This window comes from Octopus bimaculoides, chromosome 7 (assembly GCF_046866305.1).
Source record: "Octopus bimaculoides isolate indiv1 chromosome 7, ASM4686630v1, whole genome shotgun sequence".
In the NCBI taxonomy this organism is placed as follows: Eukaryota; Metazoa; Mollusca; class Cephalopoda; order Octopoda; family Octopodidae; genus Octopus; species Octopus bimaculoides.
The window spans coordinates 84,369,803-84,391,879 of NC_142934.1; the positions used below are offsets into that span (position 1 = coordinate 84,369,803).

The following is a 22,077-nucleotide window of genomic DNA, read 5'->3' on the forward strand; positions in this document are numbered from 1 at the left end:
TGGTTCTTCTTCTTCTTCTTCTTCTTCTTCTTATTATTATTATTATTACTATTATTATTATTATTATTGTTGTTGTTGTTATCTAAAAACAGTTTGATTCGGTCCCATGCAGCCTAAAGTTTCGCGGGCTCGTTACAAGAACCTTGCACATCAGGCTCAGCGACCGAATATATGTGTGTACGCGTGTGTGTGTGTGCGTATGAGAGAGAGAAGTGGGAGGTTTGTGTCTTTGAATGTGTGCGTGTGTCTGTGTGTGTGAGGTGTGTGTTTGTGTGTGTACACGTGTGTGTGTGTCTGTATATGTTTCTGTGTGTTTCTGTTTGTGTGAGTGCACGTGTCCGTGTCTGCGAGTGTCCATGTCTGCGTTTCTCACTCATTGACCCACTGCTTGATAACCGCAGTCCCAGGAATGAAACAAATAAAAAACATTATTAGAGGTAAAGGATTCTGCCCCGGTCTCAGTTTCCTATTACTCTTTTACACGTTTCAGTCATTTGTCTGCGGCCATGCTGGAGCACCGTGGAGGCGCAATGGCCCAGTGGTTAGGGCAGCGAACTCGCAGTAGGAGGATCGCGGTTTCGATTCCCAAAACCGGGTGTTGTGTGTGTTTATTGAGCGAAAACACCTAAAGCTCCACGAGGCTCCGCCAAGGGATGGTGGCGACCCCTGTTGTACTCTTTCGCCCCAACTTTCTTTCACTCTTACTTCCTGTTTCTTGAGTAAAGCTGCAATGGACTGGCGTCCCGTCCTGCTGGAGGGGAACACATATGCCATAGAAACCAGGAAACCGGGCCCATGGGCTTGGCTAGGCTTTAAAAGGGCGCATAAATAATAAAAAGAATGCTGGAGCACCGCCTTTAGCCGAAGAAATTGATCCCAGGACTTAAGTTTCGGAGACATAAACACACCAACATCGGTTGTCAAACGATGTTGGGGGTGACAAACACAATGACACAAATACACATAAATATATGTATATATTCGTTTATTCTGTTATTTGTTTCGGTCATTTCACTGCGGCCATGCTGGAGCATCAACTTTAGTCGAACAAATCCACCCCAGGACTTATTCCTTGTAAGCCTAGTACTTATTCTAACGGTCAGTTTTGCCAAACCGCTAAGTTACGGGGACATAAACACATCAACATCGGTTGTCAAGCGATAGTGGGGGGGAACAAACGCAGACACACACACACACACACACACATACATATATATGTATACGACGAGCTTCTTTCAGTTTCCGTCTGCCAAATCCACTCACAAGGCTTTGGTCGGCCCGAGACTATAGAAGACACCTGCCCAAGGTGCCACGCAGTAGGACTGAACCCAGAACCATGTGGTTGATAAGCAAGTTACTTACCACACAGCCACAGCCACAAGCTATAGTAAAAGACACTTGCCCAAGGTGCCACGCGGTGGGACCGAACCCGGAACCATGTGCTTAGTATGCAAGCTTCTTACCACACAGTCACGCCTGCGCCTGTATCTATTTCTTGATAGAAACTTAAATTGTAACATCTTTAGAAATATTCCTCATTGTCGGTAAGGCTTCCCATGCAGTCTGCATCACACCTGTCTTTTATGCTAAGTAAAGGTAGGTGTAGGTACGTTTATACGAATGTCTGGGGGGGGGGAGGCGGTAGTCGGGGGGAGGGCACCATATGTGAATATATACACATATGTGAATATATACAAGATTATCGTATGCCTGAATACATTTGCTTAGTTTCAAATACTTGACTAAAGCTTGTCTGCCGCCGACCCCCCGTGCCGCATTTGGTCTATTGTGTTATGGAAGCGATTACAAGTCTGGTCCCTTGCATAACATAATACAGGTATAATGCTTACCTACGTGTGCCTGTGTGTATGTGCACACACACACACACACGCACGCACGCACGCACGCACGGACACACACACAGATACGCACAAGCACATATATATTACACATACACAAACGCGCAAGAATGCACAGGTGCACAGGTGCACAGGTGCACACACATGCGTGCGCGCGTGTGGGCACCTGTGTTTGTGTGTTTGTGTGCATGCGTGTGTGTATGTGTGTGTGTGTGTGTCTGTATAGGCGTTCAAGTCTTCAAGAAATTTATTAGTTTTATTTTTGCCACGACTGTATCAAAAGGCTTTGGGTTTGTGTGTGTGTGTGTGTGTGTGTGAGAGAGAGAGAGAGTGAGAGAGAGTGGGTGGGTGGGGGTGAAGCGAGAGAAGAAGAGAGACGAGGAAAGAGAGAGTGTGTAGGGTGGGGTGAAGCGAGAGAAGAAGAGAGACAGGGAAAGAGAGAGCGAGAAAAAGAGAGAGAGTGTGTGTGGGATTGAAGAGAGAGAGAGAGAGAGAGTGCATGTGTATGTGCGTGTGTGTGTCTCTGTGTGTGCGCGCGTGCGTGTAGCGAGAGAGAAAGAGAAACAGAGAGAGAGAGAGAAAGAGAAACAGAGAGAGAGAGACAAAGAGAAACAGAGAGAGAGACAAAGAGAAACAGAGAGAGAGAGACAAAGAGAAACAGAGAGAGAGAGACAAAGAGAAACAGAGAGAGAGAGACAAAGAGAAACAGAGAGAGAGAGACAAAGAGAAACAGAGAGAGAGAGACAAAGAGAAACAGAGAGAGACAAAGAGAAACAGAGAGAGTAAGAGAGAGAGAGAGTAAAAAGAGAGAGTGTATGTGCGCGTGTATGTGTGTGAGTGTGTTTGTGGGGGTGTGCAGCAAGAGAGAAAGAGAGACACTGAGAGAGAGCAAGATAAATAGAGAAAGACAAAGAGAGAGAGTGTGTGTGTATGTGTGTGTGTGTGTGCGTATGCGTGTGTGTATGTATGTGTGAATGTGTGCGTGTGCGTCCATGTGTTTGTCCGTGTGTGTGTGTGTGCGTGCGTACGTGTATATGCACACGCCCGAGTTCCCTGTCAATATCTGCATGACAGGTTTCTGGATACGGTTTATGTGTAACAGATATCACTCTGAGACATCAGCACCAGAATCTATTAGAATACGAAATGCCAGCAGAACAGCAAAACCCGTTACGCCATATGCTAGACGATGTGTGTGCGTGTGTGTGTGTGTGTGTGTGTGTGTGTGTGTGTGTGTGTGTGTGTGTGTGTGTGTGTGTGCATGTATGTATGTATGTACGTACGTATGTATTTATGTATGTATGTATGTATGTATGTACGTATGTACGTATGTATGTATGTATGAATGCATGGATGCATATATGCATGTATGTATGTATGTGTGCATGTATGTATGTATGTATGCATGTATGCATGTTTGTATGTATGTATGTATGTGTGCATGTATGTATGTATGTATGCATTTGTATGTCTGTTATGTATGTATGTATGTGTGCATGTATGTATGTATGTATGTATGCATTTGTATGTCTGTTATGTCTGCATGCGCATGTATGTATGTATGAATGTATGTATATATGTATGTATGTATGTATGTATGAATGTATGTATTTATGTATGCATGGATGTATGTATATTTGTATGTATGTATGTATGCATGTATGTATGTATGTATGTATGCATGTATGTATGTATGTATGCATGTATGTGTGCATGTATGTATGTATGTATGTATGTATGTACAAATGTATGCATGAGCGAGGAGGTACTGAAAAGTTCCTGGTTTGGATTTTTAAAAAATAGAGGCGAATTAGTTATAATCTTATCCTATAATAGGCGCAGGAGTGGCTGTGTGGTAAGTAGCTTGCTTACCAACCACATGGTTCCGGCTTCAGTCCCACTGCATGGCACCTTGGGCAAGTTTCTTCTACTATAGCCTCGGGCCGACCAAAGCTTTGTGAGTGGATTTGGTAGACGGAAATTGAACGAAGCTTGTCGTATATATATGCATGTGTGTGTATATGTTTGTATGTCTGTGTTTGTCCTCCCAACATCGCTTGACAACCGATGCTGGTGTGTTTACGTCCCCATAACTTAGCGGTTCGGCAAAAGAAAGCGCAATGTGACCAGCGGTGTGTAACAATATCCTATAGTGTTGTCAATACAGTGATAATATGGGTATATAACTTCGTTTCATCATTTATATATCCCAATTATTACACTGCGGCCATGCTGGAGCACCACCTTGAAGAAACTCAGCCGGACAAATCGATTCCCGTACCTGGTGTTTCTTCTGTCGGTTCTTATTTATGCAGGCGCGTAAACACACTAACACCTGGTGTCAAGCGGTGGGCAAACAGGTGGCAAACAGACGCGCGCGCACGCCACGAGCTTCTTTCAGTTTCCGTTTACCAAATCCACTCACAAGAATCTGAGCGGCCCGAAGCTATAGTAGAGGACGCTTCACTAAGGTACCACGCAGTGACACTGAACCTGCAACCATTTGGCTAAGAATCATATTTCTTACCACACAGTCACACCTGCGCCTATATAGACAGACAGACAGACAGACAGACAGACAGACAGACAGACAGACAGACAGATAGATAGATAGATAGATAGATAGATAGATAGGTAGATAGATTGATTGATAAATATATTGATTGATTGATTGATTGATTGATTGATTGACTGATCGATCGATCGATAGAGTGTGGGTGGGAGAGAAATAAAGAATAAAATTATAGGATTAGTTGATAGTCAAAATTATTTGTTTGAACCTCAGAGGAATGGAAAGAGTGAAATATGGCGCTTTTGTGGAATATGGGTGTGGAGTGGAAAATGTGGAGGAGAAACCGAGAAAAAAAAACAAAAACAAAAAAAATAAACATTTGAATATATGGAGTAATATATATGTGTGTGTATGTGCATACATATATATATATATATATATATATATATATATATATATATGGATAATGAAACGAATCATTTATACTGGTAAAGCTTACTGGTAAAGGGCAGTCATTTTCGGACTGATCGTTATGTATATGGCAAATGAAAGATGGAAGATGGAATATACGAGAATTTATTATTAATCACAACAGTTGTTTCGATACATCTAGCATCAATTCCTCATGGGTAGGACACACAAGAATTGGTTCAGGAGCATCCAGAGGTGCAGATGTATCTGGTATGGTGATAAATAGATACAACTCGTTAAAATAACTGTTCAGCAATGTAGAAGTTTTGTAGAAGGAAAAGCAGCCAGACGGAGGAAATATCTTCATTTATATAGAAGACCAAAAATAAAATCACAGATGGCAATTAGAGAAACAAACACGCAATCCAGTGAGAAAAGTATTATAAATAACCATTAACAAATATGGATGTATAAGCGCCCTCGTATTCCAGCTTCCGTCTTTCGTTTGCCATACACACACACACACACACACACACACACACACACACACACACACACACACACACACACACACACACATACACACACACGTACACACATGCACATACATATATGTAGACAATTACCGGTATGCCAAATACAATGCAAGAAAATTTCCTGATTTATTAAAATTATTTCCAATTGTAGAAGATTTATCATAGTTATCAAAATGGCAATTATGATCAACTTCACTTGAGAAGGGGAAATAAAATCAAGATTGAAATATTTCTCCAAAACTGACATGCCGTTAAGACTGATTGTCTGGAATTAAGTGGACAGTCGTAGACACGTGTTTCTAGCTCAATAGGCCCCTTCAGCATAACAAGTGTCCGACCTTATTTTCACCAAAGAAAAAAAACTTACACAAATATAAAACGAAGTAGAGAGAACAGTTATGGCCTATGTAATTTGCATATATGTACACGTATATATATATATATATATATATATATATATATATATATATATATGCAGATTAGCTGCACGTGTACACTCATGCAGTCAAATATTTTTTCTGAGTTTCTCGATATTTCTCCGGAGACCAGTCGTCCGCATTTCATTTTTTTACTCTCATTACGATCGATCTCAATTACTCCCGTCTCCTGACAAATAGCAATTGCGACACAGAATAGTAAAACATCCAATGTCGAAAAGATTTCGATCTTTCCTAGTTGTTCCTGTGTTACTTGATCCATTGCGGTCTATTATTCAAGGATACTACACCCACGACGTCTCGTCTTACTAAGAATTCTATCTGCTGTGTTCTGTGCTATTAAGAGAACGAGAACAACATGGTCCATAGAGTTATTAATAAGAATTGAACCTACAACTGTAGCCACAAGCAGAATAAGGCTATCAACAGAATATATATTATTTGCATAATGTGGAGGATATACCATTAGCATTGCCCAAGCAAACTTAGCATCAAATTCAGAATTGATACAAAGCTGGTGCTACGTGCCTTACTCCTCATACACAGTTCAGGTCCACAACGCATAGATACACTGCAACAGAATTTCTTTTCCTCAACAGGTCCTGCTCTATTTAACATTAGCCCAAAGCAGATAACAAAACATAATAAAAAGATCCCATCACCTTCAAACGATATCTGCACAAATTTCTTCAATGGCCACCAGATACATCACTGGAGACATCACAGTCAACAACTACATACTTGAATGCGCCATGATGCTACAAAATTTTAATTAAAAATAACTTAACAGATCCTTTCAGGTGGTGCTTTTAAGTTAGACATGGCCAGAGGACAAACTTTGGCCGAAACATATCTAAAGTTTTCTAAGTATTTATTTATAAATGGTTGATTATTCGCTCTGTCTTTACTATGGTTATATGGGCTTTCTGGCTACAAGCGATCGTTCATAGCTTGTCTTTCTATGTTACATGTTCTAAAGTATATTGTTATTGTAAGATATATATACATATGTAAATCATACATGAGGTGAGATGGATGTAAGATCGTATCTAAATGTGATGCAGGAGAGAAAGAAGACCCAGATAGAGAGACTCGAGATTATGCCTAGATTAGTATCAGTGTGAATGTTGTATAATTTTAATGTGTGTGTGTGTGTGTGGCTGGTGTTTCCGTGCACCCTCTTTCGGTGAGTTTCTAATTAAGCTTACACTTCGAAAGTTCATTAAATTCTAGTTAGCGTCGTCTCTTCTGTGAACAGCAAGCAGATACAATGTTAAAATAAATACACAGTGTAACTGCAAAGGCTCACACGGGCACATATATTTCCCACAGAAACGCAGTCTGCTTTCTAACATGCAAATACATACTTGTATACATGTGTGTGTGTGTGTGTGTATGTGTATGTGTGTGTGTGTGTGTGTGTGTGTGTGTGTGTGTGTGCTTGTATATAATGCATACATATACATCGCAATGTCAAAACGAAATATTAAAATATATATGCATATATATATGTATATGTATATGCGACACATGGGCTCAACTCCCCTCCCCTCTTCATCTAACCCCCTCCTCCTGTCTCTCTCCCCCACCCTCCCTCTTACCACCCATCTCTCCCCCTCCCCCACCTCCCCTCCTGCTCCGACTCCTACTTCTATGTACGTCTCTTCACCTCTCTTCACTCCTACTTCTATTCACTCCTACTTCTCTTCCTACTTCTCTTCACTCCTACTTCTCTTCCCACTTCTCTTCCTACTTCTCTTCACTCCAACTTCTCTTCCTACTTCTCTTCACTCCCACTTCTCTTCACCCCTACTCTTTCTCTCCTCTCTCTTACTCTCTCTCACTCTCTTCTCTCGTACTCCCCCCTCTCTCACTCTTACTCTCTACACTCTTACTCTCTTACTCTCTCACCCTTACTCTCTTACTCTCTTCTCTCTTTCACTCTCTCTCACTCTCTCTCACTCTTACTCTCTACACTCTTACTCTCTTACTCTCTCACCCTTACTCTCTCACTCTCTTCTCTCCATCCCTCTCTTCTCTCCTTCCCTCTCTCTCACTCTCTTCTCTCCTTCCCTCTCTCTCACTCTCTTCTCTCTCACTCTCTTTCTCTTCCTCTCTTTCTCCCCCCATACCCACCTTCCCTCTCTTTCTTCCCCCCATACCCACAATCCCCCTCTCTCAATCCACCTTCCCTCTCTTATACCCACCCTCTCTCCTCTCTTCCTCTCTTTCTCTCCCCTCACATACCCATCTTCCCCCTTTCTTACATCCACCTTCCCCTTCCCCCTTCATCGTCAACACCCCCTCATAAGCTCATCCCACCACACCCCAACACACTCCTACTCTACCTTCCCACTCCACCCCATCCAATTCCTTACACCCACCACCCACCCCTACCCACATACCCCACCCTATCCACAGACCCCTACCTCTACCCCACCCTCAGCGTAACCCACACTCCACCCATGCTTTCCCCACCTCACATCACACCACACCAAAACCCTCGCATCACACCACGCACACACTACAACTGACCAACTCCTTTCTCCCTTCCCCATTTTCACACTACATACGTCAAGATCACCAGCATTCTATCTCCCACACACAGCCCCTCGTTCTTCGATCACCGTTTGTTATCTCCCCCTTTTCTTAACTCTCCTGAAAAAAGAATTTCTAATTTCCGGTCAGTCATTGTTATGGTCAACCATTATTATGATTGACCGTTGACTGAACACTATTCAATTTTTTTTCTCCGTGTTTTTCTCCTTGTCTCCGTATTCTTTCTGTTGAAGAGCGTAGCTCGAAACGTCAAAGACTTTCCGTATTCCCGAGCGTCATACTAATACATCCTTTTGTTATTTACACCACCTGTCCTCGTCTGTTGTTGTTTTTTCGTATATTCTCCCATATATATATATATGTATATATATATATATATATATATATATATCTATATATACACATACACACACACACACGTATATATATATATATATATATATATATATATATATATATATATATATATATATATATATTATATATATATATATATATATATATATATATATATATATATATATATATATATATATATATATACATATATATATAAGCTATCTGTCTCTGTATGTATGAATGTACATACTTACAAGCATGCTTGCTTACAAATATATATACACTCTTGCATACTTACATATATACATACATACACGCATGTATACTTACATATATACATATATACACACATGCATACATACATACATGCATACATCCATCCATCCATCCATCCATACATACATACATACATACATACATACATACACGCATGCATAATTGCATATATGCATACTCACATATATATATATATACATACATACTTATATAGATACATACAGAAAGACAGACAGACAGACAAACAGGCAAACATATTAAAATAAGGCCAAAGGGGAAATATATAATAGGAGGAGAGATCGTATAGTTATGATGATGCATATTTGAGAGGGGGAGAGTGGGCAGGGGGGAGCGGGATAAAGTAATACAGAAAGTGAGAGAGGGGGGAAGGGGAGTAGAGATAAATAATTTTAACTAAGGAATATTGACCTAATCTCTCCCACATCCGTTGATCAGTTCACCTATTTTATTGATCATATACAGATGTTACACAAAACGAACCGTTATGTATGTACGTGTGTGTGTGTGTGTGTGTGTGTGTGTGTGTGTGTCTATGTGTGTGTAACTGTACATGTATGTATATGTATTTGTATGTGTATAGGTAAATATATATATTCATATATATATATGTGTGTGTGTGTGTGTGTGCGTGTGTGTGTGTGTGTGTGTGTGCGTGTGTGGATGTGAATATGTGTGTATACGTGTGTGCGTGGGATGTGTGTCAGTGTGTCTGCGCATGTAGGTATATATGTGTGTATTAATAAATATATATATTTATATATTTATATTTATATTTATAGATACATATGTACATATTTATATATAGATAGATAGATATATGTATATATAACACATATGTACACACACACACACACACACACACACACACATATATATATATGGATCTGAATATGTATGTATGTGTATATATATATATATATATACACACATATATATATATATACATGCACACACATACACACACACACACATACACACACACACACATACACATATTTAAAATACGTACTGAGATCTATCAGTTAGACTAAGCTGTTCAAAGCAGTGCCCCAGTAAAAGAGGTCTAAGAACATATTTACTCATTTGACAAAAAGTAGAAAAAATGCTTTGGTCCAATTGTAGAACATCTGACGTGTTTAGAAAAGTTTGTTACATGAAATATAAGGGTGTTATCTTCAATCCTTCTCAAGTAGATAAATTAATATAACAGTCATATACTCAGGATGATGTAATTCATTCCCCCAGCTTTACAGGATTAGAAATAGGTATTGCATGAAAGATGAAAGATTTCAATATGTAAGCACATTTTTAGGCAAATTCCGCCGAGGTCGACTTTGCCTTTCATCCTTTCGGAGTCGATAAATTAAGTTCCAGTTACGCACTGGGGTCGATGTAATCGACTTATCCCCTTCCCCTAAATTGCTGGCCTTGTGCCAAAATCTCAACCCAATATATGAGCGCATTGTATTTAATCCTTTTTGAAGTTAATCATTTGACTAAGCCTCTCAAACGTGTGTGTGTGTGTGTGTGTGTGTGTGTGTGTGTGTGTGTGTGTGTGTGTGCGTGTGCGTGTGTGTGTGTGCATGTAAGTCGCTTTCTTAACGTGGAACTCGTAATAGATTAAGCAATGTAAAATCTTTTCTTATTTCTTTATTGCCCAGAAGTGGCTAAACATAGAGGGGACAAACAAGGACAAAGGGATTAAGTCGGTTATATCGACCCCAGTGCGTAACTGGTACTTAATTTATCGACCCCGAAAGGATGAAAGGCAAATTCGACCTCGGCGGAATTTGAACTCAGAACGTAACGTCAGACAAAATACCGCTAAGCATTTCGCCCGGTGTTCTAACATTTCTGCCAGCTCGTTGTAAAATCCTTTCAGTTATAAGCACAAAACCTGAAATGTTATGGGCAGCGAGCTATTCCATTACATCAACCCAGTACTTGACTGGTATTTACTTTATCTACTCCAAAAGGATGAAAGGCAAAATCGAACTCAGTGGAATTTGAGCTCAGAACATAAAAACGGACGAAATGCCGCTAATTATTTTGTCATACGCGGTAACGGCTTTGCCAGCCCGCTATCTTAGATAAAGCAATAAGTAATGGTCTCCAATTTTTGTTCAGGACTGCAGCTTTTGAGGGGAGGGGATAGACGATTACATCGATTCCAGTACTTAATTGGTAATTTTTTATCGACTCTGAAAGGATGAAAGATAAAGTCGACCTCGACGAAATTTCGTAAAGACGGACTAAATGTCGGTAAGTATTTTTACCGGCGTGTTAATAATTCTGGCAGCTCGCCGCCTTAGACAAATCAGTATATAGTAAAGTATAAATTGTAAAATGCTTGCTTACCACGTGGTTTTGGATTCAGTCCCATTGTGCTCTTTCTTCTACATTGTGTTCCTATCTTCTACAATAGGAACAGATTGACCTATACTTTGTGAGTGAATTTGGTAGAGTGAAATTGTGAGGAAGCATGGTGTGTATATTTTTTTTTTCTTATAATTAATTATATATATGATTATAACAAGGAACTGGCTATTGTGTAGACACTCGTGAATTTATGCTATGGAGTAACATTGCTGAAAATAGCAGTAGGTATAATTTCTTCTTTTTTTTTACCTTAAGCTTGAAACGGGATCTTGTAGATATTTAACCAAAAGTTTAATTCATTATCTTTCTTTTGCTTGACTACAGCCCATTTTATATTTTTGGGAGTTTTTAAGATGGTATTAGCGTCTTTTGGCGTCCATTTCTAGCGCGTGGAGAGGCTTATAGCCAATCCCTTGTTATAATTATGCATATAATTATTATAATGTTTGTAAAATTCACGGATAAGGTTTTTTTATCCTCTGACCCTTGGTAGAATCATTAATGATTTTTACCCTTTATTATAATATATATATAGATAGATCGCTAGCCACTACACATTCTTTTTTCTTTCCTTGTTTCTCTCCTTGTTTCTTTTCGTGTTCCTTTCCGTGGAAGAGCGTAGGCTCGAAACGTTAAAGACATTTTCACTCCCCGAGCGTTATACTAATACATCTGTTTGCTTTCTACTCCACCTGTCTTCGTCTTCTGTTTTTTTTTTGTGAATTCTCCCTATATATATATATATACACACACACACACACACACACACACACACACACACACACACACACACACACACATAAATAAGGTGTGTTATGAGCATCTACGGAACACGTATCCTATATAAACTCAACAAACAAAGATGGAGAAGAGATGTTAAAAGTTTTAGAAAATGCATGCGATCGTTTCAAATAGTAACACCAACATGTAAGAAACATGGAAAAAATTAAATCAATCATAATTAAATTAATTTAATTTAATTTACCATTCTCCGCAGTGCAAAAAGAAGAATACATCAGAAAGGTAGTATCAGAAGAATATTATGTTGCTACAAAAGACTATTTGGATATTCATAAAAATTGGATATTCATAAAATGATTATGAAAGATGAAAATATTACATGCTTAGGTAGTATTGAGTCTGATTGTGTAAGAACATCTTTTCTTCTCCATTTTTAATCATTTGTTGAGTTTATATAGGACATGTGTTCTATAACTGTTCATAACACACTTTATACTAGTAAAATTTTCATTTTTTTAAAAAAATACTTGCAATGGTAAGCTACAAATTTAATATGAAGATTCTTTATTAGAAATCTAACTTTGGACCCACCCCACAAAGTAAAAAGGATGAAATTGAACTCAACCTTTCTCATATATTATATATATATGTGTGTGTGTGTGTGTGTGTATGTATATATGTGTATATATATGTGTATATATATGTATATATACATATACATATATATATATATATACATATATATATATATATATATATATATATATATATATATATATATATATATATATATATATATATATATATATGTATATATATATATATATATATATATATATATATATATATATATATATATATATATATATATATATTTATATATATATATACCGTTGTGTTATACTTTGACAATCTTGTCGTCTGAAGCAGCTGGAGATACGATAGTTTGACCCAAAGAACCAGCTATTGCATGCAAAAATAAATATTGAAAAAAAAATGCATTTGACCAAATTTGGACATACGACAGTTTAACATAATGGCAACGATATATATATATTATGTGTGCGCATGCGTACGTGCGTATGTGTGTGTGCACGTGTGTTTGCATGCATGTGTGCGTGTGTGCTTGTGATTTCCCCCCATTACTTGTAAACCGATATCGGTTTGTTTACTTCCTCATAACTTCGCAATTCGGCAAAGAAATGCACGGAATAAGTACCATGCTTTAAAAAAAAAAAAATAGAGAGAGAGAGACGGAAATCTTGGGGTTCATTTGTTCAAATGAAAACCTTTCAACTTTGTGCTCCAGCATGGCCGCTGTCCAATGACTGAGACAAGTAAACGGTAAAGGAAGAAAATAACATTTTTTTAAAAATTAGCAGAAGGGGGTAAATTCCAGAGGACTGACATTACAACTCGGGAATTGGGTAGAGGTTAGCGGCGAAATATTATGAGTAATGTAATAAGAAAAGAGATGAGTGAACTGAGAGGGAGTTGGGAGTGAGTAGGGAACCCCTGAATTGAAACATTTATAGAAAAAAATAACACATAGATAACAGACGTCCTAAAGACAAAATGATCGAAGATAGAAATGATCTGGATTGTACACGACTGCTCATAATTCAAAATGGCGTGTAGACAGTTTTATACAAGGAAAAGGAAGCGTAACTGAGCATCTATTGTAATGTTAAAATATATTTCACTTTTGTAGCTTGGCTTTTCATAAAATGCTTTATTTGTTGCAAAAAAAAAAGGTGGGGGTGTTATTGTGTTTTAAGGGGAAACTAAAGTATGCCATTCATTTTTGGTTAAACCTGTACATAAATTAATAAATTACAAATCGGGCTACGATATTTTCTTTCTTTCATTATTAACGTTACCATATATATATATATATATATATATATATATATATATATATATATATATATATATATATATATATATATATATATATATATACATGTGTGTGTGTGTGTGTGTGTGTGTGTGTGTGTGTGTGTGTGTGTGTGTGTGTGTGTGTGTGCGTGTGTGTGTGTAAATGTAACTAAGACATTATTTGAACACATCGACATGATCCGAACTACGCCATCTTTATTATTGGGGATGGGTTAGGAAACGGCATATATATATATATATATATATATATATATATATATATATATATATATATATATATATATATACATATATATATACACATACATACGCATATATACATATATACATATATATATATATATATACATATATATATATGTGTGTATATACATACATGTATATACATATATATATATATTCATGTACATAAAGATATAGATATACATATGTAGACACATATATATATATATATACATATATATACAGATACATGTATATATATAGACATATGTATATACACACAAATATATATGCACATATATGTATACATATATATATATATATATATATATATATATATATATATATATATATATATATATATATATATATACGCATATATATATATACACGCATATATATATATATACATATATACATATATATGTATGTATGTATATATATATATATACATATATATACATATATGTATGTATGTGTGTATGTATGTATTCGGCGTTTTATCTTCCCTTCTCATTTCCATATAGCGGGAATGGTTGAATACTTAACTATTCACAAAACTATTCGCATTCGCTCCCTGTAAAATCCCCCTTCAGCTCACACCCAATATAAGCACTCCTGTTCTCACTACGAACAACAATGCACTCTTTAGCCTTCCATACTTATTTCCATATACCCTTTATCCTCTCCTTTTTCCCTTTTTTTTTTTTTCCTTTATGTCCATCCTCTCCCGCAGTCATGTTTTTATATAATTTTATGTCCATCACCTTAGACGTGTGTGTGTGTGTGTGTGTGTGTGTGTGTGTGTGTGTGTGTGTGTGTGTGTTTGTGTGTGTGTGTGTGTGTTAAGAAGAGAAAGTGATTTGTTTATGCAGAGACGTCAGTAAAGAACATTTGTACAAACCGGGTCTAATATATTCTAAAGTGCTCCATAAACTATTTAACGATTTCAGAACTATGACAATTGTGTACGATATAAGAAAAGACATTGAAGAACAAGAATTATTCTGCAAAAGAAAACATTAAAAAAAGTATGTAATAAATAACTGATGTATTCCGTGAATATCCAAAGTTTTCTTAAGTAATTGCCTGGTCTCTTCAGCCAGATTGCTAAGAGAAAAATACGTATGCTAGACTGCTTTGTATAAGCGGAAGTTACCTAAGTAAGACCTTGGGTGACGCTAGATTTTTTGCTTCCTTTTGCCGTTTGTGAGGGAAGTTTTAATAAATTAGGAGTTTATCGTGTGAAGCATTCACCATACTCAATGGTACGCATGGCATTTAGGTTCGACGACTATCTAACAATACCGTGGGCACTCAGAAATTCCGGGTTGAATGTCCGGTTTACAGGAAGACCACCGAGAGTGAGGCACCCCTCTGTTTTTATTAAAACATGTCTCTAGAAGGTGACTCTGATATAAAACTGGATTTGCAGGGAATGGCATTGGACATTTTGGTGATCTTTTGCTTGCACTTGAGATCGTGACGTTCAAACATTCCTGAGCCTGCGACCCATATTGGCACTGTATATCTTACCTCATATCAGTAGGGTGGCGAGGGTCTATGAGGCGTCGCACAAGCCTTATCAGCCCTAAAATTTTACATGGATATTGCTGACATTCTACATGAACGTTGCTGATGGTGAACATAATAATGTTTTTATTTGTCAGTGATGGTCTTCCTCGGTCATCGAGTGGACAGCCGCCATGCATGTATGTATGTATGTAGGTAGGTAGGTAGGTAGGTTGGTAGGTAGGTAGGTAGGTAGGTAGGTAGGTAGATAAGTGTGAAGGCGCGTTGCTTAGTGGTTAGAGTAATTGGTTCATGATCATAAAGTCGTGAGTTCGATTCCTAGAAGCGCGTTGTGTCCTGAGCAAGTCACTTTATTTATATATATATAAAGAGAGAGAGAGAGAGAGAGAGAGAGACTCACACACATTTATAATTCTAAGGAGATGTAGACTACTTGCTGGTATGGGTCTTTTTTGAATGTGATAAGGATAATAAAGATGAATGTAGCTATATCACCATTTCTCTCTCTTGACCCCTATTATTTTCTTCTGTCTCTCGAAATTATAGTAGGCTTTAGGTATTTTTCAGTTCTATATTTAAGAGGTATTTTCCCCCTAAATTCATTCTGCTACAACAATAGTAAAAAGAAGCAATGTAATTATTTTGATCTGTAGTACTGATGAAAAATTCGCTATGAATTCTTTGTTATAAAATTATAATGTAATTATGATGTAATAACCAGTTGATCTAGCAAGCGGGGCCTCATATCAGTGAGGGGGGCCAGTGCGCATTGATGCCGCCAAGAGGTAGGCTCCGAAACGGTGCGCATTCTCTTCGGCTTCCGGTATGCGACTGGTAGCATGTGCAAGTTGTTTGCAAGACATTCTGTATGTTGGAAATCTATGTGGTCATACGCATCCGAAGAGAGCGATTTATTTCAAATTGATGTAATGTTTGCATTGATCGATTAAACGGAGCCGCTTGAAACGGCCGTAATGCACTAATACCTGGACATCCTTGTTACTTATTTGCATTTTATTCACCTAACCTCGAGCTGTGTACAATGCCAGACTGACTTGGTACCTCAACCTAAGTATCTAATTCATTTGAATCTGAATTATATATACCTCTTACTCTTACATGGTTCCGGGTTCAGTGTCACTGCGTGGCACCTTGGGCTAGTGTCTTTTACTATAGTCTCAGGCCGACCAAAGCGGTGGTTCTAGGATCAAAACAATGATTTGCCAAATATTTACTTATACAAGACGCGCAGCTGCCGTTTTTGTCTTTTGGAGAAACTTCGCATACTTCGCATAAAAGCCGATTCTATACCTTGAAATGAATTGTCAATTTGCTGCTATCAACGAGGTTCTTTCCTATGGCTAATACCATTCTATAAGCTTTATTTCACATATTGAAGTAGCACATTGCACTCTTTAATTAATCATTAGTCATTAAATTATTAGCTGTAAATACCATTTCATAAATTTTCAGCTGGTCGTTAATTAAACAATGTCTATTTATTCACAACGCAGATAAATCAGAAGAACCGGAAGTGCTACTCATAAATATGTATTGTTTACTTAATTGCAAGTAGTCAAAATTACAAATACGCAAATTTAAGTATCCACTATGGTGCTAGCCTAATTTATGACAATTTTGTAAACACTTGAGTTATTGATTAATGAAGGAATCTGCGAACGACTTCTGTGAGGTGTGTTCAACAAACCATGAAACCGTTTGTTTGGAGACTCCCCTCTTTTTCGGGATATCAGTAATATAGGAAGAATACGTTTACATTCTTATTTAACTTACAGTAAGGCTTAATATATATGGATACTTAGATGTGCATACATATACGTATGCTTTTATATGTGTGTGCATGCTTGTATTTATATATACATATATAGACTGATAGAGATATTACATACACACACATACACACACATGCATATACATACATATATTGATATATAATCTCTCTCTCACACATTCTCTTTCTCTGTATATATATATATATATATATATATATATATATATATATATATATATATATACTCACTCGCATTTAAATACACACACGTGTGTTTATAAGCATGTTTTCTCTCCCCATAGATCTCTCTAATCACAACTCAGTACAACTCCAAGCAAAAATTAACAGTAGTAAACAAGTAATGCAATAAAAATTTACAAAATGACAACAGCGTAACAACAACAACTGCAACAACAACAACGATGACGATGACTACCATGATGATGAGGATGATGATGATGATGATGATGATGATAATGAAAGCTAAAACAAAAAAAATATCTATATGAGGTTGTTTGAAATCGTTTGTTTTCGTTCTAACTGCTGCATGCCTGCACAACGAATGGGTTGGGATGGTTTTGCGAGATGACATGGGTAAAAAAAAAAACAAGAAAAATAACAATGTTTAAAAAATGGCCCCGTGGTGAATGAAAGGCTATAGGCAAAAAAAAAAAAAATAATTAAAAGAAAAAACGAATAAACAGATAAAAAAACAAATGATATAAAGACAGTAACATATATAATATAACAATGCACAAATGACAAAACTGCGACGATGTTTGGGAGGAGGGAGGAGGGGAGGCGGAGGGGAGGAGGAGGGGAGGAGGAGGGGAGGAGGAGGGGAGGAGGAGGAGGAGGAGAAGAAGAAGAAGAAGAAGAAGAAGAAGAAGAAGAAGAAGAAGAAGAGGAGGAGAGGAGGCATTGGGTATTTGAGTGAACTCTGCTATGTCAGAGTGGTGAATTTGATGGTGTTGGTGTCGGGTGGTGACTGTGGCATCTAAGGGAAGAGAGACAGAGGGGGGAAGAGAGAGAGAAAGAGAAGGGTTAGGATAAGAAGGTGGGAGGAGGATACTCGGTAAGGAGGGAGCGATAAGGAGGGTGATCGAGTGGCGGTGGCGGTGGGGTGACAGGGTGGGGAATGAGAGAGGAGGATGAAGGGGTGCGTAGCTGTCTGGCTGGCTGGCTGGCCGGCTTGGCTGGCTGGCTGGTTAAGAACACGTGGGTCGAGAACTTGAAAGAGGATCGGTGGCGGTGGGTGGGTTCGGGGGGGATCGGGTAGGGGTAGCAGTGATGTGTGTGTGTGTGTGTGTGTGTGTGTGTGTGTGTGTGTGTGTATACGAGTAGGGGTAGATGGTGCGGGATAGGTGTAGGGTGGTAGGGTAAGCAATGACTTCACACGGGGTGGAGCACACAACGCTAACTCACCCTCCCCTCTCTTCACCTCCCTTCTACTACTACTACTACTACTACTACTGCTGCTGCTGCTGCTGCTGCTGTTACTACTACTGATATTTTAATTTAACGCTGTTGTTGTTGCCACAAGCCCCACCAGCGTGTGCGCAATCATCAGCGCACGCCAATACAATTTGTATCGTTGTTGTTTTTATGGTGGATGCTCCTCCGCCTCATTCTGGCGACATCTCTCAAGTGAGACATTATCATGCAGACAGACAGACCTATGAACAAAGGCGTTCCAGCCATGACCATCCCGTTTTTCTCTTTTGCTCTTTTACTTGTTTCTGTCATTTGACTGCGGCCATGCTGGAGCACCGCCTTGGATGGTTTTTAGTTTAAAAAAACAATCGACCTCCCCACCACCACCAAGACTCATTTTCTAAAGCCTATTACTTATTCTGTCGCTCTCTTTTACCGAACCGCTAAGTTGCGGGGACATAAACATACCAACACCGGTTGTCAAGCGGTGATGGGGTGACAAACACAGACTCTTGTTTGTTTTTGTCCCAAGTGCAAGCATGGCCCTGTAGTTAGGACGATCGCTTTGCGACCACGTAATTTCGGGGTCAGTTTCACAGGGCAGTAACTTGGGAGAGTGTCTTCCTCTATAGAACTGGGTCAAGCAATGCCTTAGGAATGAGCTTGGTAGACAGAAACTGTATGGAATCCTGGTGCTTGTGTGTATATACATGTGTGTGTGTGTGTGTGTGTGGGCGCACGCGTATGTCTGTGTATGTGTGTGCGCGTGTGCCCCAGTATGGCCACAGTCCAATGACTGAAACAAGCAAAAGGTAAAACTGAATATATTTATATATGTATATAGGTGTGGCTGTGTGGTAAGTAGCTTGCTTACCAACCACATGGTTCCGGGTTCAGTCCCACTGTGTGGCACCTTGAGCAAGTGTCTTCTTCTATAGCCTTGGGCCGACCAAAGCCTTGTGAGTGGATTTGGTAGAGGGAAACTGAAACTGTATTTGTGTGTTTGTGTTTGAAAACCGATGTTGGTGTGTTTACGTCCCCGTAGCTTAGCGGTTCGGCAAAAGAGACTGATAGAGGAAGTACAAAGAATAAGTCCTGGGGTCGATTTGTTCGACTAAAGGCGGTGCTCCAGCATGGCCGCAGTCAAATGACTGAAACAAGTAAATGAAATAAAAGAAATTTACAAACAAACACAAGATTATGCTTGTCCCCCACCACCACTTGACAACCGGTGTTGGTTTGTTTTCTTCCCTGTAAATTAACAATTCGGCAAATAAGACCGATAAAATAATTGCCTAGAATACAGGTGGTGGAGTCGATTTCTTCGGCTAAACCCATCAATACGGTGCTCCAACAAGGCCGCAGCCCAATGACTGAAACAAGTAGAAGATATAGTCTATCTAGGACTACATTATTCAATGTGTTCCTTCTTTTTACTCTTTTACTTGTTTCAGTCATTTGACTGCGGCCATGCTGGAGCACCGCCTTTAGTCGAGCAAATCGACCCCAGGACTTATTCTTTGGAAGCCTAGTACTTATTCTATCAGTCTTTTTTGCCGAACCGCTAATTTACAGGGACGTAAACACACCACCTTCGGTTGTCAAGCGATGGTGGGGGGACAAACACAGACACACAAACACACATACATATATATATATATATATATATATATATATATATATATATACGACGGGCTTCTTTCAGTTTCCGTCTACCAAATCCACTCACAAGGCTTTGGTCGGCCCGAGGCTATAGTAGAAGACACTTGCCCAAGGTGCCACGCTGTGGGACGGAACCCAGAACCATGTGGTTGGTAAGCAAGCTACTTACCACACATCCACTTCTGCGCCTATTACTAATAATATACTATTAGCATAGACTAAGAAGCTTGAGGGAGACCTGGCTACTGTTTCTACCCTTTTTGTTTGGGCGACTATATGCATGTTTCATTGTGGATCTAGATTGCAGATGTTGTCTTTGTCATTGTTATTGGTGGTGGTGGTGGTGTTTAAGTTAACTCTGATGGAGAAAATTCTCTGATGGTGCCGATTTATGGGTCAGAAACCATCCAACTTTGGCCACCACCCAACAAAAGAACTACGCCACGTCTGTACGATTTGTTAAGAATAGCGAACAAATGTCTCATGAAATCACACCTTGTCGTTCATAAAGATAAATACAAAAACAAACAAACAAATAAAGAATGAAATAAATAAATAAAGAAACAAATAATAAATAAATAAATAAATAAATAAATAAATAAATAAATAAACAGGCTGACTCTCTGAGAAAGTCTGAAATAAAAGATGGGATGTTTATAGGTAGAATTTTTTAATTTTTTATCGTAAGTGTGCTCAGAAACGGCTAACTAGGGGTTAAATAACAGCAACAACAACAATAGCAAAGGCTAAGTCTATTTAGGGGTACGTAGGATTACATTACCCAATGGCAGAGATACGAGGGAGATTTAGCTGTTATTTCTAGCAGGTTGAGAGAAAGCACGCCCTGACAGACTCCATCGTCGACTGGTACCTCACAGTTTGTATGTTGTGTGTGACAAGGAGTTGAGCCTATTTGGACAGTGGAAATTCATCGATATAGAGAGGACGGCAAGCAGCTAGCTCTGCTCAAGTGAGTTCGTTTATTATTATTATTCCCCCACCCCACCATTTTCTTCTTCTACAGCTGTCTGGAGTAAACCGTGGCTACTATAAGCAAAATTTCCCAGGCTCACACAATTAATAAATGCGTTAACCCTGAGTTATAAATGAAACTACCTTTGTAACACAACTTTACCCAACTACAACGATTTATACAACCAGCCAGCCAGTCAAGTGACGAATGAGAAAGAAAGAGAGAGAGAAAGAAAGAGGGAGAGAAAGAAAGAAATAACCCGAACGGACGGAATCATTTTACAAACTGAGGGGTGAAAAGAGAAGGCAGCAGCAGTCGAATCGGACGGGTTGGCAAGGCAGACGAACGGGCAGACGGGCTGGCGGTTGTATTAGGTCGCTATCGGACACATTCTGGTAGAACTGTTCTTGTGGCACCGTCACTGCCGCTTGCTGCAGCTGCTGCTGCTGCTGCTATTGCTGCTCGTTCGACTACTGCTCTTATCGATTACGG

General features: G+C 38.7%; 1 protein-coding gene across 1 annotated transcript in view; it reads left to right on the forward strand.

Annotated features, from left to right (window-relative positions):
• Positions 1-21,898: 21,898 nt before the first annotated feature.
• The window catches only part of LOC128248394 (four-jointed box protein 1-like), a 199,427-nt gene continuing 199,248 nt past the window's right edge, over positions 21,899-22,077 (forward strand). Inside the window, exon 1 of the mRNA XM_089355589.1 lies at positions 21,899-22,077. This exon is cut by the window's right edge and continues 669 nt beyond it. The gene's annotated coding sequence lies outside the window, so the exon portion shown is untranslated.